General features: G+C 43.5%; 1 pseudogene across 1 annotated transcript; it reads left to right on the forward strand.

The window, feature by feature from the left end:
* Positions 1–18,628: 18,628 nt before the first annotated feature.
* On the forward strand, positions 18,629–21,301 carry LOC308511426 (forkhead box protein M1-like; annotated as a pseudogene). The gene is made up of 3 exons: positions 18,629–19,151; positions 19,366–20,029; positions 20,262–21,301. The product of its transcript is annotated as a forkhead box protein M1-like (transcript).
* The last annotated feature ends 350 nt before the right edge of the window (positions 21,302–21,651 follow it).

Below are 21,651 nucleotides of genomic sequence, written 5' to 3' on the forward strand. Positions count from 1 at the left end.
ATTTACAGATTAGTCAGATGAACACTTAACACCCACCTCCCCTCAGCCTTGGCAGCTTGCATTTTTATGAGAGTGACAAGAAGGTTGGAAATACTTATTATCTACTTTAGTCTGTATTAAAGCCAATCCTCTCAGGGCCCACACTGTTCCCCTCCAGCAGTGGTAGTTATTTGGAGAGGCTTCATGAACTTTTCGGTCCACTGGGAATGCTTGGGAAGTAGTAATTTACTGAAGTCAACTCCTGTTTCTTTCTGTGAATTACCCACTTTGTGGATTATCTGTTGGGTAATGTCTTTCTGTAAGCTGGCTTCCCTGCCTCCCAGCTGGTTCCTGAGCTGTCTTTCCCCTGCTCCCATAACAGCCTGTGGATGTGTGCTTAAAGAAAGCAAACTCGAACATTTGCCTACACAAAATGGAACTCCAGATGAAGATTAGATAGGGGTGGGGGTTGCAATCCTCTAGTTCTTTCCTATGCCAGATAGATATGATTTAGAGCTTTCAACTAAATCCCAAAATTCTGAGTGCATACTATATGCAAAGGCCCTAGGTTGGTGCTTTTATTTGCCCTGCTTGCTTTCTGTATAGAAAAGAGTAAATGTGAATGAAACAAATTAACCCAGAATGTAAATTATACATCATCATCACAAGGACAGCTAACACTTATATAGGATTTATTATGTGCCAGGCACAGTTCAAAGGGCTTTCCAAGCATGAATTCACCTAATCATCACAACTCCAATTTGAGATATTATTAACCCTGTTTTAGAGGCAAGAAAACTGAAGAGCAGAGAGATTCAGTGACTTGCCTAAGTTCATGCAGCTGGCACCCACGCAGCATTTATCTATGGTTCATGGGCTTGACACTACACTAAACTGCCTTTCACTATACACATTCTATTGTTTCAGTTTTTCATTGCTATAGAACTACTCTCAAACTTAATGGCTTAAACAACAATTTTTTTTCCTCGTGATTCTGTGCATCAGGAATCCCAACATAATATGGACAACTTGTGTCTATTCAATGATGTTTTGAAGCCTCTGCTCAAACAGCTGAGGCCTGGTCAGGATGGCTTCATTGGTTTCTTGTGTCTGAGGATTAGATCTTACTGTATTCTGGATTCTTGGATTCTCCTCTACATGACTTGTCCGTATGGGCTTCCAAACAGCATGTTGTTCTCAGATTAGTCAAACTTCTTACATAGTAATTGACTGACCCTGAAGGATAGAGACACTTAATGCATCTGAAAGGCTAGACCTGGAGCTGGGTACAGCGTTACATCTACCACATTCTACCAGTCAAAGAAATATAGGAGACCAGACAAGTTTCAAGAGGAGACAAAACAGACTCCACTTCTTGATGAATGAAGTAACATGTATATACATTAAATAAAGTAATTCATGGTGACCATCTTTGGAGACTTTCATACCACTTACATATATAGCTGAATATATATATGACAAAACTTGCAGATATTTTGACCAATACTCCATAACCACTGACCCTACTTCAAGATGCTTAATGAGTTTTGGAATCTATTTTCAAGCCTAGATCTCGATAAGTGTTTTAGTGCCCTTTCTTGTAGCTTAATCAGGTCTCCCCAAACCTCAATAACTTAGAGGACAATGATCCTGAGGCTGACTTTGCATCCTACCTGCATGGAATTTCTTCTGAGACAGAAATCAGGGAAGGTACTTAAATAGCCTCCTTCCGCAGGACGGTAATCCACTGGGACTCACACAGGGAAAAATCAGCCAGTTTGATAGACCCCATTGCCTCAAGTGAATCTTCAGCCATAAAATATATCTGGCTTCATGGTCCCATGGGAGGAAAGTGGATAAAAGGAACTCAGGAAACCAGAATTTGTAATCCTGGTTTTGCTTCCCTGCCTGTGAATGGAGGCAGACAAGAAGGAGGTAGCCTAAAGATATGACAGGCATTTGTTCCTGAATTATCACATCACAACTGCTTAAAGACCCAAAATAGCCATGAAGAAAGTGATGCAATATTATCTCCCCTCCATCAGAGGTGCTTTTGTTATCTCCTCACTTCCCTTCCTCAAAAATATCAGGGCCTTTGCATGAAGTGCCTCACTCCACTGCCATGCCCAACCTCTTCCCATTTTTAGCTTAGCCATTCCTTGTTCCTACATGAATGAGTGAGGTACCCAATCAATATTTACTGAGGACTACTGTGTGCCAGATACTGTTCTAGGCACTCTAGATACAGAAGTGAACAAATAAGACCAAAATACCTGCTCTCAGGGAGCTTATGTTCTATTGAAAGATAACAGACAACAAATTAAATAGGCAAAATAAACAGTATGTTAGGTGACAAATATTATTGGAGAAAATAAAACAGAAAAGGGAGGTAGAGATGGGCATGATTGGTGGGGATTATAATTTTAAATAGTGTGGACAGGGAAAGTCTCTCTGAGACAGTGATCTCTGAGCAAAGACCTAAAAGAGATGAGGGAGGGAATTATGTTGAGAATAAACTCTAGGAGGCAAAAGACAGAAGCAAGGAGAACAGTTAGGGGGTATGGTACATTGGATTATTTTTTCTTAATTTTTAACTCTCTTCCTGTTACAGTATTTTTTATTGATTTTAGAGAGAGAGGAAGGGAGAGGGAGAGAAAGAGAAACATTGATGTGAGAGAGAAACATCAATCATACAGGCTGCACACCCCAACTGGGGATTGAATGCACAACCTGGGCATATACCCTGACTGGGAATAAAACTGGCAACCTTTCGGTGTACAGGATGATGCTCAACCAACTGAGCCACACTGACCAGGGCTCCTGTTATAGCATTTTATATACATCCCCCTGTCATGTGACTTCGCAATATTTCCTTCTAAAGCAAGCAGCATATTTTTCACCATTACAATGCTGCTGAACATAGCCACATAATTTCCTATGTCCACTGGAACTTCAGTGGACAAGATGCTAGCAGATATTTTAAATGTGCTTGCATGATTTAGCTTGGCCTGTTGTTCACCTACCATCTGCTGTAGGAAGAACATTCCCCAGCTAACTGCTGGTCACAGAATAAAGAGATACACAGAGAGGATATAAACTTGACTCTTAGCCCAAAGCAGAGCCATTCCAGCCACCCTATAGACCCATGAGCAAGCAAAATAAATGTTGTAAGCAATTAACATTTTGGAATTGTTTGGCAATATCATCATAGCAATACCTGACAGATGGAGAAGGTCATGTGCTAACTCAGACAAAAGATGATGTTTTAGACCAAGGTGATAGTGGTGGAGATGATAGAAAATGATAAGATTCTGGATATATTTTGCAGGCAGAACTGACAGTATTTGCTGATGAATTGAATGTGGGGAGAAAGAGACGAGAGAGAGAGAGAGAGAGAGAGAGAGAGAGAGAGAGAGAGAGAGAGAACAATCAAGGACAATTCTAAAACTTTGGCTTAAGCAACTGGAAAGAGAGAGTTACCATTTAATGAAATGGAAAAGGCTGGAGGTTGGAGAAGGTTTGGGAGGGGGGAAGGGAAATATCAGATGCAGCTTCAGTCATGATGAGTTTAGTGTGCCTATTAGATGCCTCATAGCTTAGTGTTTCTGCCACGGACTGTTCTCCATCTCCCTGAATTGTTTGGAAAGCTTCAAAGCTCACATCCCAGCCTGACCCAGCACTTCATTTCCCCACCTAGTGGTAGTTTTGAAATTTCTGTGTTGAAGGATCTTGAAGAAAGCAATCTGTTTGGGAGGAGGCTGGGGGACTTTTCTTAAAGCTGCCTTTGCAAAAAAAAAAAAAAAAAAAAGAACGCACATGTTTTTCACTTGGATTGAGTGCTACAAAATAATAAAAAGAGCAATTTTTCTAAAGATGCTTTTGTTTACACATTACATTAGATTGAGAAAATAACAATTTTCAACATCACATAATACAAACCAGTAGTAACTTCTTATGGCCAATCTCACAGTACACATTAGAACAAAATTTCCCAAGAGCCAAGGGACATGAGAAACCATTGATAGGATAATACACTTTGTTCCAGGAACTGTGGTAGGAGCAGTGGTGCAGCAGATTGTATTACTGTTTAATTTTTTGTCACCTTTGCCTGAGGGTATATGCCAATCCTGTTAAACTCAGGAGTGGCCATGAAACATGCTTTGACCAATGACATGTGGGTATGAGCAAATATGCCACTTCCAAGAGTGATAACACTATGGTTTGTCTTCTCTCGGATAAGATAACACCAATACCCCAGATAGAGGCTACTCTGTGAACCTGGGTCCCAGAGTGAAGACACTTTGAATATAGCCATAACCAATCCACAACCAACATGTAATATGAGAAAGAAATAAATCTTTATTTTGGGGAGTCATTTGTTACTGCAGCAGAATTTAGCCTAAAGTGACTTTTATAAGTTTTAAATGAGACAGATGTGGCCATTGTCCTCATGGAACTTACAGTTCAGTGAGGAAAGCAGTAAATAAGAAAGGAAAAGTAAAGTGCTGGTGAGGATGTGGAGAAAAGGGAACACTATTTCACTGCTGGTGGGAATGCAGACTGGTGTAGCCACTATAGAAAACAGCATGGAGTTTCCTCAAAAAATTAAAAATGGAGCTTTCATTTGACCCAGGGATCCCACTTCTAGAATATGTCCTAAAAACCCAAAAACACCAATCAGAAAGAATATATGCACCCCTATGTTCGTAGCAGCGTTATTTACAATAGCTAAGATTTGGAAACAGCCCAAGTGCCCATCAGTGGATGAGTGGATTAAAAAAACTATGGGACATTTACACTATGGAATACTATGCAGCTGTAAAAACAGGGATCTCTTACCCTTTGGGACAGCATGGATGGACCTGGAGACTATTATGCTAAGTGAAATAAGCCAGTCTGAGAAAGACAAATATCATATGATCTCATTTGTGGAATATAATGAACAAAATGAATTGACCAACAAAATAACTCCAAAGTATGGGGTTGGGGGGACAAGAAGAGATAAACCAAAGAACGTATGTACTTATATGCATAGCCCATGGACATGAGCAATAAGTTAGTGAAGACCTGGGGGGTGGGTAGGGGCTGGGAGGAGTGGAGTAAAGTGGCTGGAAGTGGGAGATATCTGTACTACAATAAAAATATATTTTTAAGAGAGAAAGGAGAATTAGAAAGAGCGATTGTGAGAAGTAAATTTATTTCATGAAAAAGTATATAGTGAAAAGGATTAACTGTGTGTGTGTGTGTGTGTGTGTGTGTGTGTGTGTGTGTGTACACCTAAGTAATATAGGTGGTTAAATAAGGTAGATTGTTGACCCTTGTCCTTTAGAGTAAAAAGCCAACTTTTCCTCTCCATTTTCTCCCTTTTTCTTTTCCCTTATCATCCCCTACTATCAAGTCTCATCTATCTCACCTTTCCCTTCCTCTCCATGATACTTTCTCCAGATTATATCCTTATTTTCTTTCAACTTTCTACATTTGTGTACATACATATATAGGCACAAATGTATACATTCGCATGCACTTGCACACATGTAAGCATATGCACATGCACACACACATACAGGCAGTGTTTTTGAGAACTTGATAATCCTAACCTTGGCAGCCCTGCTTATTCTACCAGAATAGCTGCACTGATTTAATCACAGCCATTATTCACAATACCTCACACATTTTTCCATCTGTTGACAGTATTTGGGAAGCAGCAGCTGCTCCTTACTTCACATTGATTGCTACTGTTTTGCTTTGCAAAGAAATATTACATATCACACTTAAACACTAATCTTCTTTAAGACAGTTTCTGCTCCTAGCCATTCAGATCTTGCCTCTCTTATTCAGCCAAGTTTTGCAGAGAACTTTCAGATTGGCTCCTTTGCTCAAGTTATTTCAACTTGACTGGCTTTGATTTGATTCCACCCCCTTTCAAGTCCCCTGAATCTCTGCTGCCTCTGCTACCGCCTTCCTCTCCTGTTTCCTTCAGTCTGTCTCAAGATGAACTGCCTCTTCCAGGCTAACTCTCTGAGACTTTGTTCATGACTTTCATGTGGTTTTTAAGGACTCGGGGAGAACCCCTCCCTTGCACCCATAGCTCATTGCACCTGAAATGACACAATTATAAGTGCATTCCTTCACTTTAAGGTTTCCTGGCTAGTTGTTTCTACATTTGTTATTCTGTTTGTTTGTCTGTGTGTTTTTTTGTTTGATTTTAATCCTCACCTGAGTATTTTTTCCATTGGCTTTTTTAGAGAGAGTGGAAGGGAGGAAAGGGGGGGGAGAGAGGGAGAGAGAGAGAGAGAGAGAGAGAGAGAGAGAGAGAGAGAGAGAAACATCAATGTGAGAGAGACATCAATTGGTTGCCTCCCACAGGTAGCCAGACACGGGCAGGGGATGAACCTGCAACCAACGTATGTGCTCTTGGCCTGAAATTGAACCTGAGACCCTTCGGTCCGCGGGCTGATGCTCTAACCACTGTGAAAACGGACAGAGCTGTACATTTGTTTTAATATCTTAGACTAGTGCTCAGCAAACCGCGGCTCTCGAGCCACATGAGGCTCTTTGGCCCCTTGAGTGTGGCTCTTCCACAAAATACCACGTGCGGGCACACATGTACAGTGCGATTGAAACTTCGTGGCCTATATGCACAGAAGTCGGTTTTCGGCCTGGGCAAGTCTATTTTGAAGAACTGGAATTAGAAGAAGTGGGGGGTGGACATATAGAGAGGATGAACGAAAGGAGATAGACGAAACAAGTATACAATACAAGTGTGGATGGGAGAGTTGGAAGGGGTCGACCTCAGCGAACGTACCTCAATCAGACTGAGGACGTTTTTAGCAAAGGCCAGCTTAGGAGTACCCTAATTAAGTTAATAACAATGTACCTACCTATGTAGTTTAAGCTTAAAAACTTTGGCTCTCAAAAGAAATTTCAATCGTTGTACTGTTGATATTTGGCTCTGTTGACTAATGAGTTTGCCGACCACTGTCTTAGACCCATTAACTATCTGATCAGATATATGACCACTCTTCTTAGAAAAATACACATACCCACAACATTTTATGTACAATTTCAAAGGATTCTTGGATTTCTTAAAAACTATTCATGCACCACCTCTTTAGAGGTACAGGTGTCCCAGGTGAGTTAAGCTGATGAGAACACCAATCCACCTGAAAAGGGTCATTATCCATCAGTGGGAATGAGTATAACAGATTTATTTCCGAGGTTTCAACAAAGAGAGTATCACAAGGATACAGGAAAATTTAACTGACTTAAGAAGGGTTACCTAACCTCAATTCTGCCTTTCCCCCACTCTATACTTTCTACAGTCCAAACCATGTTCAGGCTTTTTCCTCACTTCAGTCTTCACTCAGAGCACCTGATACCCAAGGGCATCTCCCCAAAGCATGCAGGACAGAGCACCAGGCCTAAGATTTCCCCATGTGTTTTTTGTTTGTTTGTTTTTGTTGTTGTTGTTGTTAATCCTTACCCAAGGATATTTTTCCCATTGATTTTTAAAGAGAGTGGAAGGGAGGGAGAGATGGGAGAGAGAGAGAAAAAAAAACACACCAATGTGATAGCCACACTGACCAGGGTTTCACCATGTGTTTTGAAGTTCTAGGCCAGTTGTCAAGGCTGGCTATAATACCAGCACTTTCCTTGAACCTATTCTTATTATTTATGAGTTCTGTAGAAAGCAAGTGCTTTCAAACCATGCCTAACCTGACAGTGTAGCAAGGATGACAGTGGACACTGGCTTCTAGAATTTAACCTATGAGTACATGTTTGCAAGTTTTGGACCTATCCTGGCCAGTATTGGAAAGCTGCTAATTTTTCTCCATTACTAGTGACATCTGACAAATAGGGAAAAAAGTAAAGCAGCTGGGAAATGGTGTGTTTTCTGCCCTAAAGGCATTCTAGATCTTCCCTTGATTTTCATAAATAAATTAGAGGCCCGGTGCACAAGTGGAGTCCCTCGGCCTGATCTGTGGGATCTTAATGAAATGGGCCTCTCCGACATCCTCTGAGGGGTCCTGGATTGCTAGAGGGCACAGGCCAGGCTGAGGGACCCCACTGGAGCATGATCAGGCCGAGGAGGGGTGTGGGAGGTTGGCCAGCCAGGGAGGGATCTCGGGAGGGCTCCAGGGCATGTCCAGCCCATCTCACTCAGTCCTGATCAGCTGGACCCCAGCAGGAAGCTAACCTACTGGTCAGAGTGTCTGCCCCCTGGTGGTCAGTGCATGTCATAGCAAGCAGTTGAGCAGCCTTAGCATATCATTAGCATATTATGCTTTGATTGGTTGAACAGAGGACTGGACACAGCATATTAGGCTTTCATTATATAGGATAGGCAGATCTACACTAATAAAAAAGAAAGATGCAAATTGACCACATCTTCGAGATGCCCCCCAGCCAATCAGGAGTGAATATGCAAATTAACCCAACAAAGATGGCGAGTTAATTTGCATGTGCAGGTGCTTAGTGGCTGGGGGTGGGGCAGCCACTTGCATGCACAGGCACCAAGCAGCCTGGGTCCTGGGGACAAGCATCCTCAGGACCCAGGCTGCTCTGAGCCTTTAGGCCTGCACGTAGGCCCGGAATAGCCGGGGTCCTGGAACAACCCCCGGCCACTGCGGGCCTATGCACGCAGGTGCTGAGCAGCCAGGGGCGGGGCAGGAATGCCCTCCGCATCATCGTGGCGGGCCTGTGGGTAGCGCGCACGTGCGGAATGGCTGGGTTCGGGGCGGGACAGCGAAAAACCAAGAGTGTGGAGAGCACCAGGAATGCTGGGAATCATTGTTCTGGTGGCAGACACGTTGTGGGATCTCCTAGACACTAGAGCAAAGTGAGCCTGAAACAAGTTACTGCTGCAGGTGGGGGATGGAGGGAGAACAAAGGCTAGAGACATACGTAAAGTCAGAGTGTCGAGGAAAATTTAAAAGGAAGATATCCTGCAACTTCTAGGAAATCTCCACCAATGGAGCAAAGAAAAAAAAAAGACCTCTACTATTCTGTGAGCACAAAACCAAACTGGGTTGGGGTCTCAGACAATTTGCTCACATGACTGCAAAGACAGACATAAACTTCCGGATTGGAGAGGGCTCCCCTGAGGGCTCCCAGATTGGAGATGGTGCAGGTCGGGTTGAGTGACCCACCACCCGTGCATGAATCTTCGTGCATCCGGCCCCTAGTATAGGATAAAAGGGTAGATATACAGAATTGCAGCTGAGAGGTTGAACTGAATGAAATAAAATGGAAGAGTATTTTTATGGGACCCTACAAATTTAAATGAGGTGTTGGGAAGCATGCATATTGAGGCTGATTGGCTGACAATGGTGGAAAGGGCAGGAAATTTAAAGGGCTCCTAGCCTCCTCTTAGCTCTGTAACCTTGAGCCAACCACTTTCTTAGCCTGAGATTCAATTTTTCTGGATGTCAGAATCTGGAAGACCCTGGCCCAGCCGTGGGCAAACTACGGCCTGCGGGCCGGATCCGGCCCGTTTGAAATGAATAAAACTAAAAAAAAAAGACCGTACCCTTTTATGTAATGATGTTTACTTTGAATTTATATTAGTTCACAAAAACACTCCATCCATGCTTTTGTTCCGGCCCTCCGGTCCAGTTTAAGAACCCATTGTGGCCCTCGGGTCAAAAAGTTTGCCCACCCCTGCCCTGGCCCCTTCATCTTATACATGTGCTTCCTTCACTTCTCACCCTATCAATCAAGTAGGGTAAGTTGCCTGTTTCATAATTCCCCCTTCTCTTAGAAAGGCATCATGATTAAAGGGTTAAGAGCACAGGATCATGGAATAGACTGGTTTTCCTACTCCTAGCTGTATGACTTCAGGCAAATACCTTATAACCTCTCTGGGCCTCAGTTTCCCCATCTGTAGTATGGTAATGGGCGTATCCCTTCACTGGGTTGTTGTGAGGCTTGTATAACACAATGCATGTGAAATACTTAGATCAGTTACTGGAATTTAGTAACCACTCAATCTGTGCTAGTCGTCATTATTATTCCCTAAGAAAAAAACCCTGTATATATAAAGTATCCACACCCCATTTGCCATGCCTAAGCCAATTGACACCACCTTTCAGTCATAGCTGAATAAATCTGGGATAGGTCCTTGGCTAACATTGGGACAATGGAATTCTCCCTTCAACAAACATGAACTTTGAATAGAACAGGGCAGAGAGGAGAAGTGCTTTGAAGAAGAGACTGAATAGGTATTTTTTTTATTTGTTTTGGCCTTTATAGTGTTTTGTTGTTGTTGTTGTTGTTTTTGTTTGTTTTGATTTTTGTTTGTTTGTTTTTTAATGTGGATTAGTAGCCAATATTTAAAAACCAGGGAATGTCATACAACAATCCACAATTCTGACTTTACTGGATCTGGCAGAACTGGACCAAATTCCCACATAGCAATAATTGACTAGAGGGAAGCAGCAACTGCCCCAGTTCACCACAGCCTACTTCAACCCTGCTTGAACTCCAGAGTTTATGATCCTTGCTCCTTGAAGGCATGCTACTGAGGTGCCCTGGTTTCTGCTATTCCTGAGCCTGTACTGTTTCATTCCACCTTTGGTTCTTTGAAATACCCCAGGATCCTGCAAAGCATTCCCCTCAGCTACCTAGAATGTCTGTTACAACCGAAAGATGCAAAGGATAACAGAATGGCTGGACTCCTATGGGACAGACCGCAAATGAGTTCTCAACATGGCTGGTTCCAAAGAGCTGGCAAATTCCATGGAGCAGTCATCAGACCTACTGATTTTGTTCTCTGATTGTCAAGTGTTATAATCATAAATTTCTCTACCTGGAGTTTCTATATACTGATCTCTAAGAGAATATATGTTCTGATCAAATTTTCCCAGACAGATCCAAATGCAAGCACTTGGTTCTATTAGTCCCAAAATTATAGCTGTATTTTTCCAGATCATGTGTCCTAATTTAGGTGTTGAAAAATTACTCACCATCTACTTAAAATCCTAATATACTTTTCTAATCATTTGAAGTAGCTCTGATCATTAGAAGAGGGCATAATGAAGCCACTTGAAATCAATTTAAAAATCTTTTAAAGCTCTATTTAAAAAGTATTCAATAGATATCTTCTTGGACATGCATATTATGTTATTTCTGCCTGGAATGCACTAAGTCTTTCTTCATATGTAAAAATCCTACTCAGACTTCAAGGCTCATCTCAAAAGTTACATTCTAGATAAAGTTTCTCCTACCCACCTAGAAAGACTATTCATTTCTACTAGTGTGTTCTATAGCTCTTTGTATACTCTTTGATTATGGCATTCATCACATGGTACTATGAATATTGCTTTACTTGTTTGTCTCTTTATTCTCTGTGATTTCCTTGAGGTTAAATCATGTCTTAGCCATCTTTGTATCCCCAGCACCTGATTCATAATAGATACATCACCAGTGCTTTCTATATGGATGTTTATTGTTGAATGAATTAAAGTTAGATTAGAAAAAAATTCTGGAAACAATGTTTCCACAGAGTTAATATGGATTAAAAATACAGAATGGCAGTGAATAGTGGAATATTTGGTGTCACCTAGACATGAAAAACAAATGGCACACATCACAAATAACTGGAGTTTTAAGACAGATTAAGAAAAATGGCATAGCTATTAGAAAAAGACAGAAAAAAATGTTAACATTTCAAAAATAATTATATTTCCAAAGTATAGTTTTATTAAAAACATTATCTTTTAAAATTTTTTATGGAAAAGTACATGTGCCTTCAGTTGAATAATTAACAAAGTTATAGATTGTTAAAGCATATTAAAATAAAATATGGATCATAAATGGAGGTAGGCTTGGGGGAGGGCATAGAAATTTTCAGAAATACCTTCGGAGTAGGAAAACTTAGCCCAGAGGAAGAATGGAGACATGGGTAGTCTGAAAGACCTAGAGCAAAATCTTTTTACCTAGAAGCTAGAAGGTCAAAACTAGACCAAACTACCTCTACATACTGCAGCCAACTGAATAAACCAGTTAAGGCTCTGAGAGAAGCTCAGGACAACTTAGGAGAATTTGAACACACCAAGATAAAAGAAAGTGAGAAGCCAGAAGGTGAATCTAGTTTTAAATTAAGCTGTGCTGTACAACAGGTAAGGGGATCATAAAACCTTATATTTGTTTATTCGTTTACCCAGGTTAAAGCCCAAAATAGCAAGCCAAAACTCTGTGATTATAGAATTAGTGGGCTGGTGATCTCTGAAGACATATATTTGCATATGTTCATATGCATGATGGAGATTTTAGGATGGAGGAGACAGAGGCCTGAGAAGAGATGAGGAAAATAAAGGAAATAATATTATAGGAGTTATTTATTGCTCCATAAAAAATTACCATACAGGAGAACCAAGATGGCGGCATAGGTTAACGCCGGAGTTTGCTGCCTTGAACAACTACTTCAAAAGTGAAAATAAAAGACGGAACGGACATCACCCAGAACCACAGGAACGCTGGCTGAGTGGAAGTCCTACAACTAGGAGGAAAGAGAAACGCATACGGACACTCAGAGGAGGCGCAGTGCTGAAGTCAAATTCTGAGGTGCGGAGTGCGTGGAGCGGACTGGCGGCGGAGGGCACGGTTGGCCTTTTCAATCGGGAGGGAGTCGCAGACTCTGAGCTCCAGATACGGGAGAGTCTTTAGGGACCCAGACTCAAATGGGAGAAGCGGGACTGTCTGGCTTCGGTCAGAGCGAGTGCAGCTTTCTCTCTGAGGTTTGCAGTGGTTTCTGGGACTCAGAGAGGCAGAGCCCCTGGGGACAGGACTGAGAGCCACCATAACTGCTCTCTCCGGCCCACCCTGTTGATCCTGTGCGACCCGCCCTGCCCAAGCCCTGCACAGAGGCATTTACTGGATAGCCTCAGGCAAAGGCTAGATTAGCACCTCCCTAGAGGACAGAAGTTCTCTCACTGCAGACACAGCTGATTCTCACAGCCACTTGGCCTGGAGGTCAAACCCTCCCTGGTATTAGCTACAACAATCAAGGCTTAACTACAAGACTGCGCACAAAGACCACTAGGGGGTGCACCAAGAAAGCATAACAAAATGTGGAGACAAAGAAACAGGACAAAATTGTCAATGGAAGATATAGAGTTCAGAACCACACTTTTAAGGTCTCTCAAGAACTGTTTAGAAGCCGCTGATAAACTTAATGAGATCTACAAGAAAACTAATGAGACCCTCGATGTTATGATGGGGAACCAACTAGAAATTAAGCATACACGGACTGAAATAACGAATATTATACAGACTCCCGACAGCAGACCAGAGGAGTGCAAGAATCAAGTCAATGATTTGAAATGCGAGGAAGCAAAAAACACCCAACCGGAGGGGCGGAATGAAAAAAGAATCCAAAAATGTGAGGATAGTGTAAGGAGCCTCTGGGACAGCTTCAAGCGTACCAACATCAGAATTATAGGGGTGCCAGAAGATGAGAGAGAGCAAGATATTGAAAACCTATTTGAAGAAATAATGACAGAAAACTTCCCCCACCTGGTGAAAGAAATGGACTTACAGGTCCAAGAAGTGCGGAGAACCCCAAACAAAAGGAATCCAAAGAGGACCACACCAAGACACATCATAATTAAAATGCCAAGAGCAAAAGACAAAGAGAGAATCTTAAAAGCAGCGAGAGAAAGAAAGTCAGTTACCTACAAGCGAATACCCATACGACTGTCAGCTGATTTCTCAACAGACACTTTGCAGGCCAGAAGGGAGTGGCAAGAAATATTCAAAGTGATGAATGCCAAGAACCTACAACCAAGATTACTTTATCCAGCAAAGCTATCATTCAGAATTGAAGGTCAGATAAAGAGCTTCACAGATAAGGAAAAGCTAAAGGAGTTCATCACCACCAAACCAGGATTATATGAAATGCTGAAAGGTATCCTTTAAGAAGAGGAAGAGGAAGAAAAAGGTAAAGATACAAATTATGAACAACAAATATGCATCTATCAACAAGTGAATCTAAGAATCAAGTGAATAAATAATCTGATGAACAGAATGAACTGGTGATTATAATAGAATCAGGGACATAGAAAGGGAATGGACTGACTATTCTTGGGGGGGAAAGGGGTGTGGGAGATGCGGGAAGAGACTGGACATCATGGATGGAACTGGAGAGCATTATGCTAAGTGAAATAAGCCAGTCAATGAAGGAAAAATACCACATGATCTCACTCATTCATGGATAATAGAGACCATTATAAACTTTTGAACAATAATAGATACAGAGGCAGAGCTGCCTCAAACAGATTGTCAAACTGCAGCGGGAAGGCCGGGGAGGGTTGGGGGGCAGGAGGTAGGGGGGTAAGAGATCAACTAAAGGCCTTGTATGCATGCATATAAGCATAACCAATGGACATAAGACACTGGGGGATAGGGGAGTCTAGGGGACTGTCTAGGGCGGGGGGATAAAATGGACACATATGTAATACCCTTTGTAATACTTTAAGCAATAAATAAATAAATAAAATCGTGCACCTATGGATGAGGACAGTGGGTGGGGAGTGAGGGCGGAGGGTGGGGCGGGAACTGGGAGGAGGGGAGTTATGGGGGGAAAAAAAGAGGAACAAATGTAATAATCTGAACAATAAAGATTTAATTAAAATAAGTAAATAAATAAATAAATAAAAAGAAATAAAAAAAATTACCATAAACATTGTGGCTGAAAACAATACACATTTATTGTGGGAAACTGATATAGGGCTGAGCCTCGGACTGACCTGCTGGCAAAGTCACAAACAAGTCCCAGCCTAGAGGGCTCAGTCCTCTTAGCATAATTAGGCTTGACCTTATAACACTCCCCAGATCTTACCTGGGAAGCTAATGGGCTGAGGGAAGTGCAGGGAGTGTAAACATGATCAAAACAGGTGAAATTCACAAGAACTGTACCTATGGTAACCACTGCATTGTTTACCTCAGACTATAAAAGGTCGGTGCAGACTGAGCACGGGTGGAAGTCCTTCCTCTTGAGTTGGACTTACCCGCCTGGTCCCCCAATATTTCCAAATTATCTCTTGTCTTTTCTGTTTCATTGGTGTGCGGCTCCTCTTCCAGATATTGAACCCTGAACCACGCGGGGCGTGGAGGGAAACATTTACAATTTATTATCTCACAGTTCTGCTAGTTAGGAATTTGGATCTAGCTTAGCTGGGTATCTCACAAGACTGCAATCAAGGTATCATCCAGGACTAGAGTCTCATTAGAAGGCTTGACTGGGAAAGGGTTCACTTTCAAGTTCACATGTTTGTTGGTGTGATTTTGTTCTTCACAGGTTGTTCAATATAGAGCCTCAGTTTTCTCCTGGCTGTTGGCTAGAGGCCTCACTCAATTCTTTACCAATAGGCTGCTTGCTCCATAAAGTCATGTAATCCATGAAGGCAATAGAAATAATCGCTGGCAAGATAGTTAAAATCTTATGTAACATAATCACAGAAGGGACTTCATAGCACTTTTGCCATATTATATTGGTGAGAATCAAGTTTCTAAGCCAGCCCACACTCAAGGGAAGGATATTACACAAGGATGTACCAGGGTATGGGGATTATTAAGGGTCATCTTGGAGTCTGTTCACCACAATTACTGGGTCTGTGCTCTAGTGATTCCAAAGAGATTTAGTCCAGTTAGAACCAGATGGTGGAAAAGCCATGTACTTTGGATGATTCTTGGCATAAGGTGTGCTGCTTCATGGCTCAGGTCATTCAAAAACTTGAGGAAATAACCAACCTTCCCCCTGCCTACCACTCAGCCGTAGACAGCAGTACCATTAAGGATCCACTAGTAGATGACAGCTTTTCATGATCCAGGCTGTTCTTACAGGGGCAGAAACAATGACAAAGGGTCTTGAAAAGGAAGCTAGCATGAAAGTACATGAGAGGACATGTTTCTAAGCATAAAGTGAAATGCCTGTGGAGATCACAAAAGTAACTGGGGGAGTCTTTGAGGGAAGGCTGAGTTCTTCCCTTTGCAAGTGTCTCTGAAAGCCTGCACTTCGTGTCATTTGGGCACTAAATGTTCATGTAATCTCATGATGAAGCTTCTAGTCCTACTTAAAACTAAATTCATTATCTTTCCTCTCAGTCTACCTCTTCCCCAGGCTTCCCTATTTCTGATAATGGTCATGCAGGTTCAGAACCTTGGAATAATCTTGAACTCACTTGTGCTTTTCTAGAGTCACTGCTTCCAACCTTTGATAATTAAGGCTTTCAATCCCATCTAGTACCTCTCCTTTATTAGTTACTAGAAGCCCGGTGCATGAATTCATGCACAGGTGGTACCTCGGCCTGGCTGGTGATCAGGGCCAATGGGGGGGGGGGGGGGGCGGCCGGCCAGGGGAGGGGCTGCAGGAGGTTGGCCTGTGGGGGGAGGGACTGCAAGAGGTTGGCCAATTGCAGGAGGTTGACTGTGGAAGCACACAGACCACCAGGGGGCAGCTCCTGCACTGAGCATCTGCCCCCTGGTGGTCAGTGTGCATCATAGCAACCAGTTGACTGGTCGTTCATCACTTAGGCTTTTATATATAGAGACTAGAGGCCCAGTGCACAAATTCATGCACAGGTGGAATCTGGCCAGCCTGCCCTGATGGGGGCCAATTGGGGCTGGACCAGCAGGGGCGGGGGAAAGGGACATGGGAGGCTGGCCTGCTGGCTCCACCCCCGATCAGGCTGGTTGGCCGGCTGCAGTGGGTGTCATAGCAACTGGTTGTTCTGGTCATTCTGGCATTCTGGTAACTGGCTTTTTATATATATAGATAGATTATATAGATTCACCTGCAAGTCACAGAACATCAAAAATGACAATGTCTTAAACAAGGTAGATGTTTATTTTTTGCAAATGTTAATGTAGGGAGTCCAGGGCTAATGATCACTCCACAATCACTGGGATCCAGGGTTCTTCTACCCTGTTGCTCTGCACTTCTCAACACACAGCTTCCATGCTAGTTAGAAATGTGGGTCTAACTTAGCTGGTTCTCTCACAAGACTGTTAATGGGCCAGTGTCACATCATGATTCAAGATGGTTGCTCCAGTTCTAGCCATCATGTTTGCATTCTTTCCAAGAGGAACTAAGAAACACAAAAGTATCCTCCTTTGAAGAACACTTCCTAGAAGCTGCATCTATCATCAAAACATAGCTTATAGCCCATTGACCAGAACTTACAGCCACTCATAACTCCAAAATAAATTTTGAAATTTATATTGAAAATATAAAGGCTGGGAATATAAATTTTGTTTTGGTAGCCATATTTTTACCTAAAAATTGTGAGTTTTATACTAAGGAAGGAGAACTAATACTGGGAGACAACTATAATTATGTCTTAAACTCTAAAATGAACTGGTTCTAAACTTTATAGATTTTAATTTAATGCTAATTTTAGAACTAGAAAAGGTACCTTAGAAATCATGTGGTACAACCTGCATTTTATAGAAGAGGAAAGTGATCCAGAGATAAGGTAACTTGCCCAAAATGAGTTAGGGAACAACATGAGATTAGAACCTGACAAAGTCATCTTCCTAGTTTCTTAAAATTGTTAAGAGCAAGGTATGGTTGAAAGCCAGAGTCTGGAAAGTTAAGAAAACTGAACTCATCTCAGCTATGCCATCAACATTGTGTCACCTTGGGCAAGTCTTGTAATTCTCTTTCTGTTATAATTACATTCTCTGTAAAATGAGGGGATTGGACTAGTATATGTTATGTAGTAGTTCTTACAGTATTACAATTCTATATGGTTCTATGATTTTTTTGTCATCCCACTGTCACCATTTTTCAATGGCAGTCCTTTCCTTGCTGTGTTTAGGTATTTAAGGCCCTTCATGATTAAGGCCCAATCTACCATTCCAGATATGTCCCCATTCTCCTCTATACACACTCATTATTTCCTAAACACACCCCACACTTCTCTTTTGCTCCTTTGCTCATGGTGTCCACTCACCAACACCCTTCTTTGGCTGTTAACAATCTTCCCCCATGTATCAAGGCCCATTTTTAGATAAATACATACATAAATGCATACATAATCATTATTAAGTATTTACTATGGGTTAGGCCTTATTCTGAGAGATTTACATATATTAACTCATTTAATTCTTACAATAAGCCTATGCTATTATTATTATACCCATTCTACACAGGCGCAGACTAAAACATAGGAAATTAACTTGCTGTGGCATAAGACGCTATATGCTCATAAAATCTGTTTCATTTTTCTCTTCCTGTGCACACATTTCCCATCCTCCCTTGCAATTAGGTTAAGACCATGTAACTGACTTCTGGCCAATATAATATGGAAAGAAATAATGTAAGTACTTCCAAGCCTGGTCCTTAAAAAATCTCAGTAATCAGCCCGACCCCACCCCTGGGCCCGGACCCAGACTCGGACCTCTTCCCTCCCTGGATTCCCCGGAATTCCCCAGGATTCCCCACCACTCCCACACCACTGGGGATCCTGCGGAACTAGCGCAAGTCCCTGCCCAAGGCCAGTCCCTGCCCAGCGCCCTGGTTTGCCCCTCCCCCCATTGGAGGTTCCTGGAGCCAGCCCTAGGAGCCACAGCCCAGCGGCTACAGCAACTGCAGTCTGGAGGGTCCATGCTTGTGATTCTCAATGGAGAGTGAAAACACAGGTTCAGAATGAAAACAAACCCCCATTGGCCACTGATTCTCAAAAGATGGAGGCTGCCCCTAACTGTTCAAAATGCCCCAGGTAAAACATCAGAAGAGGAGCCTAAAAGGCCCCCTGCCCAAAAAAAGCCTGGTCAAGCACAGGCTTCCAATGAGGTGGCAGAGTCCATCTCTTGCAAGTTTCCAGCTGGGATCAAGATTATTAACCACCCCACTATGCCCAACACCCAAGTTGTGGCCATCCCAACAATGCCAATATCCAGAGTATCATCACAGCATTGACCTCCAAAGGAAAAGAGAGTGGCAGCAATGGGCCCAAGAAATTCATCCTCATTAGCAATGGGAGAGCCCCCACTCACCCTCCAGAACCCCAACCTCAAGCCCAAACCAGCAATGATTCCAAGAGGACAGAAGGGATCACCAAGATCCTGGGACCAAAACCTGAAGCTATGGATGTGAATCTTCCTAGACTACCTGGAGCCCTTCTCAGGCAGAGATGGAAGAACTGTTCTGGTGGTAAGGCAGCAGGCTACACTCTTTTTTTTTTCTCTCTCTCTCTCTTTTTTTTTATTTTTTATTGATTAAGATATTACATATGTGAACCCTCTACCCCCCCCCTCATCCCCTCACCCCCCCCCCCGTTGTCCGTGTCCATTGGTTAGGCCTATATGCTTGCATATAAGTCCTTTGGTTGATCTTTCCCCCTTGCCCCCACCCTCCCCTACCTTCCCTCCAAGGCCCGACAGTCCAATCAATGCCTCTCCTCTTAATACCAACATCCAGTGGCTTGGAAAGATGAGTTCTGATGGCCTGGGCTCCTACAGCATCAAGCAAGGGATGGAAGGAAAGGAAAACCAGCACCTGGAGCCGAGTCAGGTTCAGGTTGAGGAGCCCCCAGGACGATCAATATCCCAGCAGGACTCCGTGTCTGAGTGGCCGCCATACTCTTACATGGCCATGATACAATTCACCATCAACAGTACCGAGAGGAAGCACATGACCTTGAAAATCATCTACACGTGGATCGAGGCCCACTTCCCCTATTTTAAGCATATGGCAAAGCCAGGATGGAAGAATTCCATTTGCCATAACCTTTCTCTTCATGACATGTTTGTTCGAGAGACGTCTGCCAAGGGCAAGGTCTCCTTCTGGACCATTCACCTCAGTGCCAATCATTACTTCACCTTGGACCAGGTGTCTGGGCAGCAGAAATGACCCAATGCTGATCTCACCCAGAATGTGACCATCAAAAATGCACTCCCACTGGGCACATGGTGGAAGATGAAGCCATTGATAACCCGGGTCAGCTCATACCTGGTACCCATTCAGTTAGTTCCCAGTGAACCAGCCACAGGTGTTACAGCCCTTAGTAAAGGTGCCATTGCCCCTGGTAGCTTCACCATTAAGTCCGTAATGCCCCCCAAGGTGCTGCTAGCTCAGGGGTGGGCAAACTTTTTGACTCAAGGGCCACAATGGGTTCTTAAACTGGACCGGAGGGCCGGAACAAAAGCATGGACGGAGTGTTTGTGTGAACTAATATAAATTCAAAGTAAACATCATTACATAAAAGGGTACCGTCTTTTTTTTTTTTTTTTTAGTTTTATTCATTTCAAACGGGCTGGATCCAGCCTGCGGGCCGTAGTTTGCCCACGGCTGCGCTAGCTGATGAAGAGGCAGCCCCTCTGCCCACTGCAGGGCCAGTGAAAGAAGAGGAACTCTTGCTTGGAGAAGGGCTGTCTCCTCCGCTTCCAGTTCAGTCCATGAAGGAGGAAGAAACACAGCCAGGGAGGAAATGCCACACTTAGGGAGGCCCATCAAGGTGGAGAGCCCTCGCCAGATAGAGTGGCCCTCACCACGCCCATCTGTCAAAAAGAAGCTGTCTCAGTCCTGGGAGGAGGACTCCCCTCACTCTCCCACTCCAAGGTCCAAAAAGTCCTACAGTAGGCTCTGATCCCCAACCCAGTGTGTGTCTGAAATGTTCGGGATTAAACAAAGGGAGGGGAGGGAGATGAGTCAGTCTCAAAGGAAACAGAAGCTACTGCCTCCCTGTGTGGATGAGCCTGAGCTCCTCTTTCAGAGGCCCCTGGGACTTCAAGACCAGCCACAGAGCTCACTCTCTTTTCAATGCCCACTGTGCCTGCCTCCCAGGCTGGCTAGTCCCAGGAGGAGGGAGGACCTTTTAAGATACCCATTAAGGAGACTCTACCCATCTCCTCCACCCCAAGAAAATCTGTTCTCCCCTTGAGTCCCGAATCCTGGAGACTTACACTGCCAGCCGAAGTTGGGGGGTTAGTTTTCAGCCCAGTAGGAACCCCTTAGGGTACCTTTGGCCCCCTACCTGATTCCCTGGGGCTGACAATTCTCAGTACCACCCCACTGAAAAGTATACCACTCTTTGACTCACCCCAAGAACTCCTCAATTCTGAGCCCTTTGACCTCAACTCTGACACCTTTAGTAGCTGTTCCCCCTCAGAAATGGAAGTTCCCAAGCCAGACTACTCCACAGTTGGAGACCCACCGGTTGCCAGCCTTCCAACCAACCATTCCCTGACAGAAAGCCTGGTTCTGGACACAATGAATGACAGCCTGAGCAATATTCTGCTGGACATAAGCTTCCCTGGTCTGGAGGAGGACCTGCTGGGACCTGACAACTGGGTTCAGCTCATGCCTGAGCTGCAGTAGAGACCTGACCTTACCCTTGCTGCTCGAGCTGTCCACTCTTTACTCAGGCTGGGCCATCCAAGGCCTGAGTAAGGACAGCAAGCAGGGACCGTCTGCCCCTCTAGCCCCACTTGCCTGTCCACCACTGGGCCTTCTACAAGCCTCGAAGCCCTGGTATCTGAACTCTGTGCCACCCTATGCTCCCCTAGAGAATCTGATTCCTCACTCCCCCTGCGAGAGCTGAAAGGTGGGCAGAGCAGAAATAGGGATGGATAGAGATTAGGAACTCCCCAATATGTTTGCATTCTGTACCTAGCAGTTTCACCTTCCCTGTTCCTTGCAGGGTGTCCTGTAAATAGAGTATATACTCC

Source organism: Myotis nattereri, assembly GCF_964212035.1.
Source record: "Myotis nattereri genome assembly, chromosome: X".
Classification (NCBI taxonomy): domain Eukaryota; kingdom Metazoa; phylum Chordata; class Mammalia; order Chiroptera; family Vespertilionidae; genus Myotis; species Myotis nattereri.